The sequence below is a fragment of the Stegostoma tigrinum genome, chromosome 44 (genome assembly GCF_030684315.1).
Source record: "Stegostoma tigrinum isolate sSteTig4 chromosome 44, sSteTig4.hap1, whole genome shotgun sequence".
NCBI lineage: Eukaryota > Metazoa > Chordata > Chondrichthyes > Orectolobiformes > Stegostomatidae > Stegostoma > Stegostoma tigrinum.
In genome coordinates, this window is record NC_081397.1 from 13,953,405 (window position 1) to 13,974,873 (window position 21,469).

Genomic DNA, 21,469 nt, shown 5'->3' on the forward strand with positions numbered 1-21,469 from the left:
CAAGGGCAGCATCATTTGAAAGTGAAATGCAGGAGGTTGAGAGGGGGTTTGAGGATTGTCTCACCCACAGGGCTGTGGGGGCTCGGAGGGTAGTTGAGGTGGGAAACCTCGCAGCCTTTAAAGAGAACTTGAATGAAACTCGACGTGCCATAACATTCCAGGCTGTAGGGGGCCGATTGCAGGAAAGTGGGTTCAGTGCAGGGAGCTCAATGGGTTCAATTCTTCCGTGTTTTCCATCCCCCCGTGGGTGGCAGGGAGTTACGTACCTGCAGGGGTTGGTCACTCTGATGCTGATCGTGTGCCTCACACAGGGCTGATGCGGTAACACTTCCCGCTGAGTTTGTTAACGTGAGCCGGATGTTGTTGGATTTCAGCTCGGAGTTATTCCACGGAGATCGCGGCCTCGCTCGTCCCAGTTCTGCTGTTCGCCGGCCTGATCGCGTCGGCGTGGTTCATCCACCGGAGGGGCCACACAGGTCTGTAACTTCCCACGGGGATCGGGTTTGTTCCCCGGGGCATGGCATTGCCGTCCACGCCCCAGTGTAACCTTTGCAGCTGGACAGGGTTGGGGTGGGGGACCCGGGGAAGGAGTTGTTGGGTCAGGAACTGGGGTGGACCGTGTTCCTGACAGTAGGAGGGAGAGCACTCACCAAGTTAGCCTCCTGGATCGGGTAAATGTGACCAATACTCCCACTCTGTGTTACCTCAGAGAAGAGGAGAGGCATAAGATCGTGTGAATCAGGAACAGGAGGAGGCCATTCAGCCCCCTCAAATCCTTGCTCCACTAATCCTCACCCTAACTTAAACTCAATCCTACCGCTAAACTAAATCTTTGTCCTAAACCGAGCTCTCATTCTCATTCTAATCTTGCCTCTCAGCCAAATGCTAACTAAAACTAATAACTAACCCAAGCCTTAAGCCTAGCCGTAGACTGAACACTGACCCTCACCCGAACCCTCGCCTCATCACCTTAAACCAAACCTTAATGCTGAACCAACCTTAACCCTAACGCTGGCCCAACCCATAACCCAAAACCTAACCATGACCCTAATCCTAATCTGAATCCTAACACTAACCTTAAACTGAATACTAACCCTCACCATAAAACAATCCTTAACCTCATGCTAACCCTAACTCTGGCCTTGGCCCTCACTCAGACACGAACGAAACCCTCACCTAATCCCTGTCACAAGTGGTTAATGTGCATTCAGATGGGTTTGATGATTCTCATCTATTGATGTGTTTGCTCTCTGCTTATGACTGAGAAAGGGCTTTGCAGCTCCTGTCTGGAACAGCACAAAGCTACTGTCCAATACGCTAAGAATGTTATCTCTCTACCTGCAGGCAATTCCTCACCTGTGTCACAGCCCAAGAGGTAAGGGGATGAAACTGCAAATTTTATATTTGCCATTGTTTATCCTGATTCCCCTTAATCAGGGAGCGACAACGAGCAGAAGAACTGAGAGAGGGAACTTGGGTATTGCCTTATCCTTTTAATATGAGCCTGACAAACCAGGAAACAATACTCCTGGAAAGTCCCAGGTGGCTTTTATTCATTCACAGGGGTGTGCGTGTCACTGACAGGGCCAGCATTTTATTGCCAATCCTTAATTGCCCCAGAGGGCAGTTTTGTTAACCAGCTTCTAGAGTCACAAATGGGCCAGACCAGGTAAGAATAGCAGATTTCCTTCCCCAAAGGACATAAGTGAAAAGCGATGGGGAATTGGGCAGCTCCTTGAGGGTGAGAAAGCTCCATGTTTGGATGGAAACCAGGGACGTGGGACCAATGAATAACAGGGTCTCACTGGGCTTTGTAATTTCCGTGGTAGCTTTGCTGTTTTGTTGAAGCTGAGCGTGGGGTTGAAAGCGTTGTGTTTGAAATGACAACTTCCTTCCCTTCCCCTTTCTACTGGAAATAGATCCCAAGCTTCTGGTGAAGTGGCAGCAGCCAGCAACCTGGAGTATGCAGTAATCGGAGCAGCACACAATGCTGGTGAGTGCCATTGAATCGGTGTGGTTATAGAGCCCCACACAGTGACGGTGCACCATAACCTGGTAGGAATTCTGGTCAATCGTCCAAGCTGTCAGCTGGGCTAGAATGGGGTGGTTTTCCTTGGAGCTGTGGAGGCTGAAGGGGAGGACAGCAGCCAGGAAACAGGACTAGGCCATTCAGCCCACCTATCCTGTTCTGCCAGACATTATGATTATAGCTAACCATCTAACTCAGTCCCTGGTTCTGAGAGAAATGCGGAGGCCATTCAGCCTGCCCATTGGCCGGCCCATTGGGTAGTGTCACAGCTGACCATCCGACTCAATCCCCAGTTCCCAGCTTTCTCCTGCAGACACTTCAATCCCTTTCACCCTCAAAGATGCCAACTCCTCCTTCTTTGAGGTGTATAAACTGATAAGGGGCAGACATACGGGAGACAGGAAGAAACCCAACCCCTTCTTGAAGGACTCAATGACCGGGGGGTTGGGGACATGGATTGAAGGTAAGGGGCAGGAGGTTTAGACGGGGATGTGAAGGAAAATGTTTTCATCCAGTCAGTGATGGGGAATTTGGAACTCACTGCCTGTCAGGGTGAGAGAGGCAGAATATCTCATCACATAGGTCATGCCTTACAAACCTTAACGAGTTTTTTGAGGATGTGACTAGAAAGGTTGTTGAGGGTCGAGCTGTGGATATGGTGTATATGGACTTCAGTAAGGCATTTGATAAGGTTCCCCATGGTAGGCTCATTCAGAAGGTCAGGACGAATGGGATACAGGGGAACTTAGCTGCTTGGATACAGAATTGGCTGGCCAACAGAAGACAGCGAGTGGTAGTAGAAGGAAAATATTCTGCCTGGAAGTCAGTGGTGAGTGGAGTTCCACAGGGCTCTGTCCTTGGGCCTCTACTGTTTGTAATTTTTATTAATGACTTGGACGAGGGAATTGAAGGATGGGTCAGCAAGTTTGCAGACGACACAAAGGTCGGAGGTGTCGTTGACAGTGTAGAGGGCTGTTGTAGGCTGCAGCGGGACATTGACAGGATGCAGAGATGGGCTGAGAGGTGGCAGATGGAGTTCAACCTGGATAAATGCGAGGTGATGCATTTTGGAAGGTCGAATTTGAAAGCTGAGCACAGGATTAAGGATAGGATTCTTGGCAGCGTGGAGGAACAGAGGGATCTTGGTGTGCAGATACATAGATCCCTTAAAATGGCCACCCAAGTGGACAGGGTTGTTAAGAAAGCATATGGTGTTTTGGCTTTCATTAACAGGGGGATTGAGTTTAAGAGTCGTGAGATCTTGTTGCAGCTCTATAAAACTTTGGTTAGACCGCACTTGGAATACTGCGTCCAGTTCTGGGTGCCCTATTATAGGAAAGATGTGGATGCTTTGGAGAGGGTTCAGAGGAGGTTTACCAGGATGCTGCCTGGACTGGAGGGCTTATCTTATGAAGAGAGGTTGACTGAGCTCGGTCTCTTTTCGTTGGAGAAAAGGAGGAGGAGAGGGGACCGAATTGAGGTATACAAGATAATGAGAGGCATAGAGTTGATAGCCAGAGACTATTTCCCAGGGCAGAAATGGCTAGCATGAGGGGTCATAGTTTTAAGCTGGTTGGTGGAAAGTATAGAGGGGATGTCAGAGGCAGGTTCTTTACGCAGAGAGTTGTGAGAGCATGGGATGCGTTGCCAGCAGCAGTTGTGGAAGCAAGGTCATTGGGGTCATTTAAGAGACTGCTGGACATGTATATGGTCACAGAAATTTGAGGGTGCATACATGAGGATCAATGGTCGGCACAACATTGTGGGCTGAAGGGCCTGTTCTGTGCTGTACTGTTCTATGTTCTATGTTCTATGTTCTATTGAAGAAAGATTGAGATGTGCACTTGTGATGCCAAGGATATGGAGGCAGGTGCTGGGAAAATGTGATTAGAGAATAGGGAGGTGGTTGCTTTTGAACAGCACAGACCTGATGCGCTGATGGGTCTACTGCTGAGCTATAAGCCCCTATCTTTAACCAGTGTCTTTTACAGACGGCTGTTGCTGTTAATACCTTGTGACTGGACCTCCTTCAGGGTGTTTTGCCTGACACAACATGCTTATTTGATCGGAAGTAATGTCGGAAACTGAGGGCGCAGTACTCTGGTATTGAGAAATCCAACTGATGTTGGTTACAATGAGTGATTGTGTACAAAGGCTTGGCTCCTCAGAGACACAAGTGCTCCATGCAAGTGATAATGAAGGGAAGCAAGCTTCCTGTACAGCAGTCTTTATAGTGGTTGTAGTGAACTGAATGATCTCCAAGGATATTAACTGCATGCATATTTATTTATCTATGCGTCTTCTTATCTAAATGAGGCTACAGGACCTAACATATAGGAGCAGAATTAGGCCATTCTTTCCATCAGGTCAGCTGTGCCACTTGACCAAGGCTGATGTGTTTGTCAATCTCATTCCCCTTCCTTCTCCCATCACCCTTGATCCCCCTTTTTAATCAAGAAGCTATCTATCTCTATCTTAAAACATCCATCTGTCTATCCGTCCATCAGTCGATTAAATTTGTCCATCCAGCTCTGAAATTTATTATCTATCCATGAATCTGTGCATTGATGTTGCATGTGTCATTTAGCCCATTATAGCGCTGCTCTCTGATTGATGTGTGTTTTTCATGTGCACTTTATTTCTTTGTAGAAAACGCCGCTGCGGATATAGTTTATTCAGTGGTCACCACCAAAAAGAGAACAGAGTCTGGTAAATATTTTGTTTGTTTAATGCTATGTTTAAGAGAGAGACAGAGGATCGTTGCAGCTCCAACAATATCATGATCCCAGTTACTGTGGAAACGCCGGTGTGTGGCCAGTTCCAAATAGAGAAATACCACAGTGCTTGCAGTGACAGGAGTGTGAGGGAACAGAGGGTCTACCAAAAGAAACATCCAGATTTGTGAATGAATGGACAGTGAACCAGCCAATCAGAAACAAGCCCCGATCTGATCTGCCATGACCCTTTATTCCCCTGCAGATAGGGTCAAGGATTTGGAGATGATTTATATGTTGTCAGTGACTCAGAACAGACACACAGAGCAATGAGAAATGGTTAACAGGGACTGCCAATGCTGGAGTCTGAGATAACAAGGTGTGGAGCTGGATGAACACAGCAGGCCAGGGCAGCATCAGAGGAGCAGGAAAGCCGATGTTTCAGAAAATGAAGAAGAGTCCAGACCTGAAATGTCCTCTTTCTTGCTCCTCTGACCCTGCCTGGCCTGCTGTGTTCATCCAGCACCGCATCTGGTTATTCCAAACAGAAGGGGTATGGTCTAGTTATATTATCACTTCACTGTTAATCCAAAGACCCTGGCTAATGTCCTGGGGACCTGGGTTTGAATCCTCCCACAGAATTTGAATTCAATAAATATCTGGAATTCAGAGTTCAATGACCATGAAATTGTTGTGGAAAAGCCCAATGAATTTACCAATGCTTTTTAGGGAAGGAAGCTGCAATCCTTACCTGGTCAGGCCGACATGTGACTCCAGACCCACAGCAATGGAGACAGTTAGGGGTGGGCAATAAATGCTGGCCTGGCCAGTGACACCTTGTGAATGAATGAAATAAAAATATATCGCCGTGTGTGTTGGTGACTGTGTTATGAAGGCGGTCGCTTCCCAATTACTGTTTAGTACATGTAGAAACATTCTGTGCGTGACATAAGCAGTGGGACATGCATTTTACACTTAACTGAGGCAGACGTAGATCATTTTCTCTTAAAACTAAGAACTGTGGATGCTGGACATCAGAAATAAATTCAAATATTTCTGGAGGAGCTCAGCAGGTCTGGCAGCATCTATGGATAGAGAGAAAGCAAGTTCCATTTTCCTCATATAATACGCAAGGCGGATATGCAAAATGCTACCACCTGCTGATTTGAGATGACAGAGAAAATAAAAGCACCGCATGTCATATTGTTGCTCAGAAAGATGAACTTACAATTATCACACGGATACCTGTCAACACCCACAAGGGACATTTGAACTGAAGTTGGCCTTGTGTACAATGGAATTCAAACACATTCTAGCCTTTGTCTGAAGGGAATGAGTAGTAAATGGTCATGTTCTACATAGCCACCAGCCTGCTCTTTCATAGGAGAGAGAGAGTGAAGGGGAACTGGGTGGTGTTTTAACTTTTAGAGAATCACCACGCCTCAGGAGAGGGGAGAGGTTCAGAAGGAGCATCCTTCAGGGTAGCCTCAGCTGGTGTGGGAATTGTACCCATGCTGTTGGCAAGGGTTGGCATGTAATGTATGACAAAAACCAGCCATCTAGCCAACTGAGCTATCTGGAACTATCAGCATGCAACAGCTAAAACCACCCTCTATCTTCTACCTTTGACCATGTTCACATTGTTATTGAAGCTGTCCTGAAAGGGACAACATTGGCAGAGATATAACATCCAAGAGTGGATGTCCATTCATTCTCAAATTCCTATTTTTGCATAAAAAGCAATCCTGGAATACAGTAAGTTCTCAATAAACAATGTTTCTTTCCTAAGGTGTGTGACTTTCAATGAAACAAAACTGAACAAATTAGAGTTTCTCATTGCAACTAATATGATAAGTATAGAGACAAAAAAGCTGCAGATGTTGGAATCCAAGATAGACAAACCAGGAGGCTGGAAGAACACAGCAAGCCAGGCAACGTCTGGAGGGAGGCAGCGGTCAGCGTTTCGGGTATGGCCCTTCTTCGGGGCTGGAAGTGGGGGTTGTGCCTGAGGTGTTGACTGCTCCTTTTCTCCGAGTTCTGCCTGACTTGCTGTGTTTGTCGACAATATGGTGAGTCTAGTTTAGTTCTTCAGATGGTTTGACACGAGACTAAGTGTATTAAACTCTTGAGTTGAAATAGTGTTCTTTCCTAAATTCCTACATTTATGAGCAACTGTTGAATTTATTTTAAAGGAATTAAAGTTGACAGTGGACACTTTAAGTACATTAATTGAAATGGTTTGGAGGGATATGGGCCAGATGCAGGCAGATGGAACCATTTTAATTTGGGATTATGCCTGGCATGGACTCGATGGACCAAAGGGTCTGTTTGCATGCTGTGTGACTCTAAAACCCAAATGGACGTTATCTGTATGGTTCACTCTTGTCGTTTTCATGTATAACAACAGGGCGAGTCATGCAAAGGCTGATAAGATTAAGGCGGCCTGCTGAAGATGTTGCAATGACCTGCATCCTAAAAAACTGACCCGCTGTGTGATTGACCTGAATGCAAATTGTAGGCTTTAGCCAGAGCGAGGTTTCTAAATGCAATCTTCTGAAGTTTCTGGGCTGATTGAGGAGGACAATTTATTAAGCATTGCACCAATATAAAAACACAGCCATGCTTTTGAAAGATTCAGTTACATCTTTAATGTTGATCAGCCTTCAATTCGTCCAAATTGAATCGTCAATGTCTCCAAAGAGTTCCTTCTCAACTTAGTCTGTTTTATTTTCAGGCAGCAGTGTTGGTTTCTCCTCGAATGGGAAGGAGGTATGTTACATTTTAAGCCTAAATAGACCACAGCTATTGCCACAGGAAGTGCAGGTAATTTATAACTTACATCCGCGCAGTAAAACATTAACTATTGGTTCATATCAGACTGATCACAGGAAATACCTTACAAATTAGGAGCTGGAGTCGGCCATTCAGCCATTCCAGCCTGCTCTCCCCATTCAATTTTCTGGTCCTGACTGCGTTCTGTCGCAGAGAATCCCACAAGGATCCCACTCTCTTGGTGAAGACATTTCGCCTCATCTCAGTCCTTACCTATCTCCTTTATATTGTGACCCCTGGTTCTTGACTTCCTCCCAGTCACTAGGAACATCCTTCCAGTGTTTACCGTATTTAGTCCTGTTAGAATTTTACAGATTTCTATGAGATTCTTCCCTTATTCGCCTAAACTGCAGTGAATATAATCCTAGCCAATCCAGTCTCTCTTCATGTGTCCATCCTGCCATCCCAGGAATCAGTCTGTGAAACCTTCACTGCACTCCCTCCATAGCCAGAACATCCTTTCTCAGATAAGGAGACCCCAAACTGCACACACAATACTCCAGGGTTTGGTCTCACCCTGTACAATTGCAGCAAGATATCCCGGCTCCTGGGCTCGAACCCTCTCGCTTGAAGGCCGGCATCTCATTTGCCTCCTTCACCACCCGCTGCCCCTGCGATACTCACTTTCAGCGATTGATGTACGGGGGACACGCAGGTCTCATTGCACCTCCCCCACTCCCATTCCATCACTGTTTGGATAATCACCACCTTCCTGTTTTTGCTCTCAGTTGGTTAACCTCATGCTGATCTACATTAGCTGCCACTTACTGAATTGTCCAAATCACACTGAAGCATCCTGTAGCCTCCTTCACAGCTCCCCTCACCCCCAGCTTTGTGCCTGCCTTTAAACACAGTGGGAAATATCCAGCAATGCTTTATCAATGGAGTAGGTCACTCACTGTTTCACATTCCACTTCCAGTGCCTGGGGATAAGTGAGTTTCAAACTTGTGGCATTACTGGTGTTGGTGTTCCAGTTACTCCTGTACAGAATTAAAACATCACTGACCGTGACATTAAATAGTTGCCAGTTCATTGTCATTCACACCCAATTGGTAGCTACAGTATGTACCATCTACAAGATACACAACAGAAATTTCCCAAAGATCCCCAGACGGCACCTTCCTAACCCACAGCCACATCCATCCAGAAGGACACGGGCAGCGGATACATGGCTACACCACCCCTTGTGTGTTCCCCTCCAAGCCGCTCACCATCCCAACTTGGAAATACATTGGCTGTTCTTTCAGTGTCACTGGGTGAAAATCCTGGAGTTCCCTCCTGAAGCGCATTGTGAGTCAACCTACAGGAAATGGGGCTGGAGCAGCTCAAGAAGGCGGCTCAATACCACCTTCTCAAGAGGGTAGCTAGGGACAGGGCAACAAATGCTGGGCCCAGCCAGCAATGCCAATGTCCCTGAGTGAATGGAAACAAATCAAAAGCCCTTTCAGCCTTTTCTGCTCCAAGCATCGACCTGAGCCTGTCCAGCCTCACTTCACGGGTGAAATGTTCTGACCCAGGCAATATCTTGGTGAATATCCCTCTGCACCCCCTCCAGTGCAATTACATCCTTACTATAGTGCGGAGACTGGAACTGCACACAGTGCTCCAGCTGCAGCCTCACCAAAGTCCTGTACAGCTCTGACATCACCTTCCCACTTTTATCATCTGTATGGCACACCTCAGGCACAGGTGGGACTTGACCCCCAGCCTCCTGGCTCAGAGGTAGGGAAATTACCACTGCACTACCCAGATTCCTAACTTGTGGCACTGAACTTCCTGTTGGTGATTCCTGTTTCCCACTGATATCCACTCCTACCTTTAACTACAAATGGCCTCTCCCACCTCTTCACCTTCCTGCTCCCACTCAATTCCAATTCCATTCCAATATCATTCCAATTGCAGGATGCCAAGCCTGACCCCAATGATTCCTGTATCACATACGCCACACTGAACCTCAGCGAGCTCTCAGAGGAAGAAGACAGAGCGGATGGAAATGTTTACGAGAATATTCCACACAAGTAAGAAAGAAGAAGACAGATGAGAGGCGGGTCATTCGATTTTTATAGACTGTCTGGTGAAGAGGTACAATGTAACTCCTGTGTACAGATCGCAAACTTGTGAACTTTGCGATGGAAACCATCTTTCACACGTTGTTCTGCTCCACTCATTGTGAAGCTAATTTCATGTTGTTGCATCTGTTGGTCTGTTCTGGACATTGCAGGCCGTTAGTTTTGTAAATTCAAAACTATTTCAGCAGCTGTGGTCTTTGGAAATTTAATACCTGCCTCTCCTTCCCTCTCATGTACATGTCTGAGGATTGAGCTTTTCAGTTGGTCCATGTTTAAGGGGAGGAAGACATCATCTGCCACCTTGTGCGCATGGAACAGGAATCTCCCCTATTCTGACCAACTTTGAACAGGAATTGCCAGAAGGATCTGACAGTTGGGAGATATATAAAAGGAGAAACCAGCCAATTTCAATGGTTACATTCCAGGGCGAAAGAGACCTGGGGTGTGGGGTTGGAAGGAGCAACTTCTGGCCCCACAGAAGGAACACACACTGAGCTGCAAGCCACTGAACAAACTGGATAGAAAAGGCATGGATGAAACAGAGTCTATACGGAAAAGACTAGATCTCCCAAAGAACCAAAACCCCTGCTGGACACTTCAACTCAGCTTTCTGAGATTCCAAAACCCATTGTGGGAATGGGAACGTAGGGGGTTTCTCTCCGCTGCAGGTATTTTGGAAACGCCACATTGTCAGGATGGGGGATCACACACCTCCAGAGTGGCAGGCTTGACCTTTGAATGGGGAAGCGATGGCCTCATGGGATTATCGCGGAACTGTTAATCCAGATGTTCCAGTGATGTTCTGGGGACCCGGGTTCAAATCCTGCAACACAGATTGTGGAATTTAAATTCATCAAAATCCTGTAATTGAGAGTCTGATGGTGACTGTGAATCAATTGTTGGGAAACCCCATCTGGTTCACTCACGTGGTTTAGGGAAGGAAACTGCTATCCTTACCTGGCCTGGCCTTCATGTGACTCCAGACCCACAGCAAAGTGGTTGATTTTTAACAGCCCCCTGGACAGCTAAGGATGGGCAACAAATGTTGGCCTGGCCAGCAATGCCCTCATCCCATGAATTAAAAAATGTCGGCTTTTTAGTCCCGACATACAGACACTCTCGCTGCACCACAAAAGGGTTTGGGTTGATGTAAGTACAGGCTTGGTAGAAGACGTTAAGATTTTAACATCGACGCCGTCTGGATCTGACAATTGCTGGCCACCAAGAAAGGAGCAGCGCAAGTCCGATTGCAAACTGGTGAACACCAACAGGGACAACACCAGCGCGAGGGCCAAAGGGTCTGGTCAATAGGTACCAGGTACCTTTGAATGGAACAGCAGGACTGTGCTGATGAATTGTTCACATTCGAGCCAGTAAGGATGGTGACTGGCTTATTGCTGTTTTTTAATCACGATGACCCCTCGTTCAGGCGAAGGATGTGGGGCATTGCTGGTAAAGACAGCATTTGTGCCCCTCATCATAGAGTCATCGGGGCTATTTCTGTGCTCTGTGACTCTTCGGCCTAACTCGTCCATGCCAACCTGGTTTCCTAAACTGACCCAGCCCTGTTTACCTGTGTTTGAACCATATCCCTTCCAACCTTTCCTATCCATGTATCTGCCAAAATTTCTTTCAAATATTTATAATTTTACCCACCTCCGCCACTTCCCCTGACAGCTCATTCCATATACCCACCACTGTCTGTGCGAAAGATTTGCCCCTCAGGCCCCTTCTAAACCTTTCCCTTCTCACCTTAAACCTATGCCCTCCACTTTTGGACTCTCCAACCCTGGGGTTAAAGACCTTGGCTTTCACCTTATCTATGTCCCTCATGATTTTTAAAACCTTCAAAGGGTCACCCCTCAGCCTCCGATGCTCTGGAAAAAAAAAACAGCCTATCCTTATAGCCCAAACTCTCCATTCCTGACAACATGGTTATGTTCATTTTTTTCACCCTTTCCAATTGAATAACATCCTTCCTGTAGCAACATGACCAGAACTGTACACAATGCAACAAGAATATCCTTATCAATGCCTTGTACAGCCACAACATGATGTTCCAACTCCTGTCCTCCATGCTGCTTTCCCGATCCATCACCATTTCGATAATAATCTGCATTCCTGTTTTCTTATTTCTCCCAAAGTGGTAGCCTCACATCAATCCACATCAAACTGCATCAGCCGTGCATTTGCCCACTCACTCAATTTGACCCAATGGCATGGAAGCATCTCTGCATCCTCCTTCACAGCTCCCCCTCCCTCCGAACCCTGTGTTGAGATGGAAAACTAAATGAAAACACAATGGTCCCAGTGTTTATGAAGCAATGGAAAGTATTGTTCATGGATGGTGTACATTGGGATGGGTTTAATCTGTCGCTGTGTTGTTGTAAATGTAATTTCTTGATGATATTTGCTTTTGTACACAACAATGCTGCCTTTGGAGATGAATAAAATTGTAACACACAACAAATTGGTGGATTTCTTTTTTAAAATCAAGGTGCGTTGGTGGAACCCCCGGTGATCCAATGTGAGGCGGGTATCAGAGACCGAACTTGGGGATTACTCTCAGGGACGGGAAGGTGATGCAAGGTGCAGTGAGCCAACACGTCAGCCACAGTCTCCCCTGGGTCACCAGCATCGCCCCTTCCATCCGTCGCTCATGTGTGGGTGGGAGGGAGGGGGGAGGGTGCGGGACGGAGGGTGAGATATCGTGGTGGGGAGGGGTAGAGGGTAAGGAAAGGAATATATGTGAGAGAAAATGTTTGAGGAAAGTTTATGTCAACGACCGTCTGAGATGTTTTGTGAGATTAAATGTGCGCGTAGGATGTTTTGTGTGGCTGTGCGTGAATGTGTGTGACAGTGTGTGAGAGTGTGTGTGTGCGAGAGAGAGCAAGAGTGTGTTGTGAATGTGTTTTTCTGTGAGTTTAAGAGGCTGTATGTGGGTGAGTGTGAGTTTGTTTGAAATTATGTGTGAGATAATGTGAGTTTGTACAAGAGTCTGAGCATAAACTGTGATTGCATGTGAATGTGTAAGGGAATGTGAGAGAGATTATGACAGTTCTGAGTGTGTGTGGGTGTGTGATATTCAATGTAATTTTGTGAATGAATTTGTTTGAGCAAACATGTGTTTGTGTGAATGCAAACTGGTGTGACTGTGTGTCAGACCGTGTGTGTGCACACGCACCTGTGAAGGACGTGTGTGTGAAATTGTTCCAGTGTGTATGTGTCTGTCAGACTGTGTGTGAATATGTGACCATGTCAGTGTGTGCGTGTCTTTGTGCGTGTGCGGTGCGTGAGAGGGAGAATAGCGAGAAAAGGGACTGAATTGTGGGGGTGGGGGTTAGTCAAGGAGGATGGAGTTGGGGTGAGACTGAGCGGAAACAGGATGTGGAGCATAGAGTGAGGGGAAGGCTGGTGTGAGTGTGTGTGAGAGTCTGACTATGTGTGTGAATCTACATGCATGAGCGTGTGTGTGTGTGAGTCTGTGAGAGAGAGAGTGTGTGATTGCACACATTTTTCACAATGAGGCAGTGAGCTGGGAAGGGAGTTTGGGCACTCTGTATCATCCGGATCTGGGAGATCAAGAGATGATCTCAATGCAATTTCGAAAACCCTGAGAAGAATGGACAGGTTGGGGTTTGGTGATGGGGGTCAATGCAGCAAGATTCTTAAGCATTGCTGAAGAAGGGTCTAGGCCCGAAACATCAGTCTTCCTGCTCGTCTGATGCTGGTTGGCTGCTGTGTTCATCCAGCTCGACACTTTGTTATCTCAGATTCTCCAGCATCTGCAGTTCCTCCTATCTATCCCTATTCCCTAATCCCATTTTCCCAGCAGTTGGCCCATAGCCTTTGAATCACAAGTGCACATCTAAATCCTTCTTCAATGTGATGAGGGTTTATGCCTCTCCCACCCTCACAGGCAGTGAGTACCAGATTCCCCAGCACTCTCTGGGTAAAAACCTTTTACCTCACATCCCCTTTAAACCTCCAAACTCTTCCTTTCAATGAAACACGCCCTCTCTCTCGCTCTCTGTGACACACACACACACACGTAGACATTCACTGAGCCATGCCCTCCCCTTTAGCTGAAGATACAGTCGAGACAGACAAACGGGAGGCTGGAAGGACAAGCCAGGCAGCATGTGGAGGAAAGGAGCAGTCAACATTTCTGATATTAGCCTTCTTCAGGCCGATAGCCACAGGAAACAAGGGGAAACCTGGGAGTTCTGCTGTAAAAAGGACCGATCTGCCATGAAGTCAACAATTAAACTGCCCAAATACAGCAAACAGAGGGCTAAAGTAACAGCCACGTGCAATAAATTGCAAGAGAGTCGGAAACAGATTAGCATTTTTTCAAAAAAAGTCGATTCAAAGGGGAATGCATTTGTTTTAAATGTAAACAGAGAAGGAGAATTGATTACAGGGTGGGACAGAGGAGGGACAGAAAGAGGAAATAAATAAGGCAGATTTGTGGTAATTGCTGATTTTACAGAGGGATAGAACTACCATAGCTTGTTCCTCAGCGAGTACATATCGCCCACTGAGTGGGAATGGCATAAAATCTGCCCACTGGGGATCTCCAATCACACCATGGCACGCTGTAACTCTGTCTGATGTTGTGGTATGTTAGCAACGCCCTCAAAACCAGCTGTAAATCACAAAGGGACAGAGATTCTCAACTGCTTGAGGATTTCAGATGAAAACTATTTCTTGCAATCCAGGTTAAAATTGTTTCAGAGATAGTAGAACTGCAGATGCTGGAGAATCTAAGATAACAAGGTGTAGAGCTGGATAAACACAGCAGACCCAGCAGCATCAGAAGAGCAGGAAAGCTGACGTTCCGGGCCGAGATCCTTCTTCAGAAGAAGGATTTAGACGAAACATCGGGTCGAGGCCCGAAAGGTTAGCCTTCAATGTGAGATAAATGTTGGGAAATTTTTCTAAAGAAAACCATACAAGACAGAGCTGGGATACGGTGAGCAGTTTTGTGGCCTCGTATCTAAGGAAGGAGAGTCTAGCATTGGAGGCAGGTTCAAAGAAGGTTCACTCGGCTGATCCCGAGTATGGAGGGAGTGTCTGATGAGGGAGAGATTGAGTCTGTTGGGCCTATCCTCATTGGAGTTTATAGGAATGAGAGGAGGCCTCATTGAAGATCCTTTGAGGAATTTGACCGGGAGCCATTGCCCCTCGTGTGGGAGAATTTGGGTCCAGAGGGGCATCATGTCATAGGCGTTCGTCCATTGAAGATGGAGATGAGGAATTTCTTCTTCTGACGGGAGTGAATCTGTGAAGTTCTTTACCACAGAGGGCTGTCATTGCCGGGTCATTCAGTATATTCAAGTTTGAGAGAGATTTTCAATCAGGAAGGAGAAGCAAAGGTTATGGGGCAAGGGGTGGATGGGCAGCAAAGTAGAGTTAAGAATGAGCAGTTCAGCCACAGTCATGGTTGAAAGGTGGAGCAGCCAGATGGGCTGAATGGCCTACTTCTGATCCTCTGGTCATGTGTACACCATTCCCAAGCAATGTCGTCTCATTGTCCTGTGTATCCTTTCTGACAGTGATGCAATGTTATTTTGAAATGTGTTAGCCATATCTTTCCTCTATGCTTGAACAACAGAGGACACCATTTCACCAGGAGTGGGGGCACTGGTGTCTGAAGCAAGGAACACAGCTTGTAAGGTTGCAAAAGCAACACAGTGCAGGGTTCTGGAGATCTGAAACCAACATAGAGAGCACTGGGGCAACTCAACCGGTCTGACAGCATCTGTCAGGGAGGGGAGGGCGTGGGGCAGAGAGAGAGAGAGATTGAGATAGGATTTTGAGTTTGTCGACTCTGCATCCGTTCTCATGCCTTTCTGACAAGTGTTTCTATCAGATAAGGACCAACAGATGAGGTTTCGTTCCTTTTCTTGTGTGTTCCGGTTGCAGGCAGTCCATTCGACTTGTCTCTGGGTGGTAAGTATCATTTTCTGTTCTCTCTAGCACAAGTTCATCCACAGAAGCCACTGGAGCTCCCCCCCCCTCCCCCCCGACCCCGTGCCAGAAGGTTTAGAGCTGCAGACTGATCTGCAGAAGCTGGACCCTAATCTCTCCCTTTAGATTGTCTCCCAGGGGTGGGGAGTCGGTCTCTCGAGATCATGTACGATTTGGAAAGGCTGTGCACAAGTCGGTCGTGTTTATCCAGCTTATTGATGGGAGCGAAAGGGAAGGGATAACTGGAGGCAATTCATTCTCTTTGGTGGATCCATTGGCAAGATTGATCATGAGAAATCCTTAAATGACCAAAACAGAAATGCATTAAATGCAGTGGACAGGATATTATTAAACTGGAAAGATTGACAAGGATGTTACTGGGAATGGAGGGTTTCAGTTGTAGGGAGGGGCTAATTAGGCTGGGACTTTTTTCCCCCGAGAGTGGAGGTTGCTGGGTGATCTTACAGAGGCCAACAAAATCATGAAAGCCAGAGATAAGGTGAATAGCCAAGGTCGTTTCCCCAGGGCGGGGGAGTCCAAAACTAAAGGGCGTAGGTTGAAGGTGAGAGGGGAGAGAGCTAAAAGGGACCTAATGGACAACTGTTTCACACAGAAAGTGGTGCGTGTATGGGATGAATTGGGAGACGATGTTGTAGATGTAGATACGATTACACATTTAATAGGCATTTAAACAGGGACATGCATAGGAAAGGTTTAGAGGGACATGGGTCAAATGCAGGCAAATGGGAGTAGGATAGATTAGAAAACCTGGCTGGCATGGACAGGTTGGGCTGAAGGATCTGTTTCTGCTGTATAACTGTTTAATGTGTTCCTTTTACTTGCTGCAGTTAAAGGGAGAAAATTGTGAGGTGGGGAGAAACTAGTTTGTAATGCTCTCAGGGAGATGGATGGTCACAGATTACAAATTACACCACTGGGAGATGGACCGAGTGGCGTCATTCTCTGCTCCTATTTATTTTCTTTTTCAGGAATGTCAGAGGTGAAATTGATTGAATTCCCAAAGTGTTTCCCCTCCCAGACAGAAAGAGGTTGACTTTACATGTGGACCCGTGCGATGCATGTGAAGGTGTTTTCCATGTTTACTTTCTGTCAGTGGGTGTTACATATGTATATATAAATGAAACATTGTGTGCATTTATCTCCCAGATTATTCACATACGACTGAGATGCCAGGACCGGGCTGTTAGGAGGTGCTAAAATAATTCAAACTGATTCGCGCGCTTGAGCCTGCAATTAAAATTTCTGGAAGTGAGGGTCGGGTGAGGGAGAGAAAGTCAGATGAGTGCAGGATGAAGGGAGAGAAAAGGATGATGACAGGAGAGAGACAGAGAGAGAGAGAGAGACAGGGAGAGACAGATATAGAGAGATAATTACAGGACTGAGAGATGGAGTCACATTCAATGTTTTGGGCCCAATCACTTGCTGTGGCAGAGAATCCCACATGCTCCCCACTTTCTGGGTGAAGACATTTTTCCTCAACTCAGTCCTACGCTTCCCATTTAGACCGTCACCCCCTGGTTCTGGACTGCCCCATCGTGACTGGGAACATCCTTTATTGTTAGTCGGTATAGTCTGGATGGATCAAAAAGACTCTCCAGTGCTGTGAGACTCTGTTGTATTAAAGTTACATTCCTGATCACATGCCACCATCCAGATTTCATTTTTGCATCCATCAGTCAGACCATTGATAATAGGATTTGGGACGTCATGTTGCCATTGTACAGGACATTGGTCTGGCCACTTTTAGATTACTGTGTATAATTCTGGTACCTTAGGAAAAGGAAAGATATTATTAAATTGGACAGGGAACAAAATGGATTTGCAGGTCAATGAGACTAGTTTATTATGGGAAGCCCAGTTGACATGGACAAGTTATGCCAAAGGGCCTGTTTCTGTACTCTGTGACTCTATTACTTTTTTGTGAGATGTCACAAGCTTTCGAAATGAACAAATTGACCAGGCATCTCAATTCTATGAAGCTTCATTCCCAGGACCCTCCCTTATCACCACTCTGTTTCTTTCTCCCACTTTCTCCTCTATTCTCTGTCGCAAAGTATTACCCAGCTCCATCCTGATATTCTGGGCTCAGCTTTCCAGTTGGACGTTAGTCCCTGCTGCCTGCCACTGGCTACGGGACTTCTAAAGCAAATGTACAAACTTGGGGCAAAAAGCATGATGTACCTCTTTGGCAAACAAAAAGCCTGCCCCAAAACCTGTGGCTACAGGAATTCAACCAGTAGATTTCTCTCCATAAGCAAATGACACATGATCGGGGGAGTTGGGGGTGGGGGGCATTTTCCAGAGTTTATAATCGAAACTGAGAGCATTCACAGGTGTAAGGCAAATTCTGTTTAAAAAAAAGGAAGAACTGCTTCGTATTTGGATGGCCATGGTACGTCGCAACAGTTAGGCTGAAAACGTTCCATTAAATGATGACATACAAAGCGTTATCGAGGTTGAAATCTCTTTTCCACAAACACAGCAGTGGCTGGATCAGTGGTTAGTTTCCAATCTGACAGATTTTTGTTTGGCTGAGGTAATAAGGGGATGGGGGCTAAAGGCAAGTTAATGGTGTGAAGGAACAGACTGAAAGGTGGAACAGGCTCAATGGGTGACATAGTGGCTCAGTGGTTAGCGCAGCTGCTGCACAGTGTGAGGGATCCAGCTTTGATTTTAGCCTCAGGTGACTGTCCGTGTGAAGTTTGCACATTTTTCCTGTGTTGGTGTGGGTTTCCTCCAGGTGCTCCTGTTTCCTGGTATGCTCCAATGGATGTGCAGGTTAGACATGCCCCTTCTCCCCAACCTTCGAGAAAAGCCATTCCTCCTCATGTCCATTTTCAATCTGCCCCAACCCCTTATCTTCACTTGATGACATCTCATTCTAGATTTTCCCACATGAGGAAACATCCTCTCTTCATCTCCTTTTTCAATCCCCCAACTTCAGAATTTTGGATCCCTCAGTTAGATCTCCTCTGATTCTTCTGAAGTCCAGAGAGTATCGGCCAAAACTGCTCAGTCTGTCTTCCCAAGATAAATCTTTGGAATTATTCAGTCTGTTATGGACAAGACTAGACCAGGGCAGACGCCCTCAAAATATTTTCAGAAGGTAGTCTCTACCCTAACTTTATTTTTAAAAGCGAACGTGAAGTGCTTGTTTCAGATGCAATGCAATTGGGCAAACAACTTAATGTTAAACAAAACAATGGATTTAAACACGACAGTTAAAATGCAACAAAAGAAGGAAGAATTAAGAATAACTTAACTCTGTTGGAAATGTAACAGAGCAGTAGATACAGTAACTATTGCTAATTAACTGATTCAAAATAGTAACATCCCATAAACACACTCCTTGACAAACATGTAAAATTGAGACACAGATTCTCACGTGCAGAACTCCAATCCAAGAGGATAAAGAGTCAACAGAAAATACAGAGACAGCAGGAGCCGGGAGACATCCACTGAAGCTTCAAAGGCATTTGAGACCCCAACAGCTTCAGGTGCACGTGAAATGAAACAAAACCGAGAAATCCTGATCTGAGAGCTGGCCACACTCATTCAGCCTGGACAAAATAAAACTCAAGCTGTTTAGTCAAGCAGTCTTCACCAGCGAGCTCGACACCTCTCATTCAATCTCTCTCTCAAAAGAAACCAGGACAAAATAATCTCTTAAAGCTACAGTATCATTACAAAGCTCTTTATCTCCAATGATGTTGGGGTGGGGAGAGGGGCAAGGCTATTTGTTTTGTAATTACAACCACTTTCCAGATCAGCGACTTTTCCTGTCTCAGAAGTGGATGTGGTTGGGGGGAGGGGGGGCTTTCCTCGATGGCTGCTTTGCATTAGATTGGTAACAGCGTGGGTTCAATTCATACACCGGATGGGGTTACCGTGAAGGACTCTCCTTTTGAATCCCTCCATCACCTGAGGCGCAGTGACCCTCAGGTTACATCACCATCCAATCCGCTCTCTCCAACGGGAGAGCAGCTCTAATGATCTGGTAAGACTGTGGTGAATTGACCATGATCTGTAATTGATGCATCAATTGCTTTTTAAACAGTAAATATCGACAGAAAGCTGTACTTTGTACAAACCGTTATCGCGATCATGTATCTCTCTGAAGTTGACAGCTCACCCCCATAAAACCCACCCCCCAATGTCAACCTCCCACCCCACCCCGCCACCAGAAGATTAGGTCATTAAGTCGATGCTTTGGGAAGTTGGAAATCTTTGACGAGATTCACTTGGCAGGACTGCACCTGGAAAATGAACAGATTCTGTTTGAAGCTTTTCATCTTGCATCAATCAGGAGAAGACAGCAAGAATGGCAAATTTCAAAATCTTAGCCGGATTATGGAGAGGGAGAGAAAGAGGAACAAACTTAATGTTGCAGGTGAGAAACACAAAGTTCTGGTGAAACTCAGCAGGTCTGGCAGCATCTGTGGAGAGAGAGAAACAAAGTTAATGTTTCAAGTCCAGTGACCTGTAATCAGGGTTGACCCTTTGAAATGAAAGAGCAAGCCATTCAGTCGTATTCATCGCGACAAGTTCTGAATAATGAAATGAAATGGGATGGATCACCCAGCATCGACCTAGGCACCGGAAAAGACAACAGACCTGAAACAGCCCTGTCAGCCCTGCCACGTCCTGCTTCCTAACATGTGGGGGCTCGTGTCAAAATCCGGAGAGTCAGCATTATACTCAGAATCATACCTTACAGACAATGTCCCAGACACCACCATCACCATCCCTGGAGATGTCATGTCCCACCAGCAGGACAGACCCTGCAGAGGTGGTGGCACAGTGGTATACAGTCAGGATGGAGTTGCCCCGGGAGTCAACATTTATTTCGGACAACAGGAGGACATAGTACGCCCTAACACACTGACCACATTCCCTACATCAAGAACATATCAGAACAGACAAGAAGTCTCCTAAGACCACTAGGAATCAGGGGAGCACACAAGCCCACAGCCACTTTATGATAAACACTCAAAAGGATGAAAGACCGCATTCTCACAACATGCAAAACCAATGTGGTCGACAAAATACCAAGCAACAACTGCTGAAACCATTACCTTAGACAGACAGGAAGGAAACTAGCCATCAGGACACATGAACATCTGCTAGCAGCAAAATGGCACAATAAACTCTTCTTAATATTGGTACACTGACAGTGAAGGCCATCAGTTTAATTGGGACACGGTAACCATAGTAGTCCAAGCCAAACATAGACACACACTGGAATTCCAAGCAGCAGTCATTGAATTGAATTGGAAGAGGGAAATGTACACTGAGAGCTAACTGCTATATTGTTCATTTTGTTTCAAGGAGACACCGAAAGTTTGGGCACTGGAACATCAATCTGTTTGTTACCGCATTACAACTGCTTCATGTCTGAGTGCGGTCCCTTCTGGCCTGGGTCTCTGGGGCAAGGAGCCATTCGCTCTGGGTCCAGCATTGTTCATACGAGGAGCATTGTCATTTCCTGTTTCTGTGGTGACCGGAAGTTTGGTGGAGGGACAGGTAATGGTGAGGAAGCAGAGAGGCTGCCGAAGGAATTGAACAGGCTCGGAGAGAGGGCAAAGATATAGCATATGGAATACAATGGGGAAAAGTGTGAGGCTATGCACTTTGGTGGGAATAGAGGCATCGACCATTTTTCAAAGGGGGAAGTCTTCGGAAATCTAAAGCCTTACTTCAGGATTCTCTTCAGGTTAACATGCAAGTTCATTCGGCAGTTCATTTCAAGAGGGCTAGAATACAAGAACAGATGTACTGCTGAAGCTGTATAAGGCTCTGGTCAGATCGTATTTGGAATATTGTGAGCAGC

General features: G+C 46.2%; 1 long non-coding RNA gene across 1 annotated transcript; it reads left to right on the forward strand.

Moving 5' to 3' along the window:
- The first annotated feature begins 378 nt into the window (after positions 1-378).
- Positions 379-10,233, forward strand: LOC132207277 (uncharacterized). The gene is made up of 4 exons (XR_009443412.1): positions 379-1,993; positions 4,679-4,738; positions 7,478-7,512; positions 9,479-10,233. It is a non-coding gene; the product is annotated as an uncharacterized LOC132207277 (long non-coding RNA).
- The last annotated feature ends 11,236 nt before the right edge of the window (positions 10,234-21,469 follow it).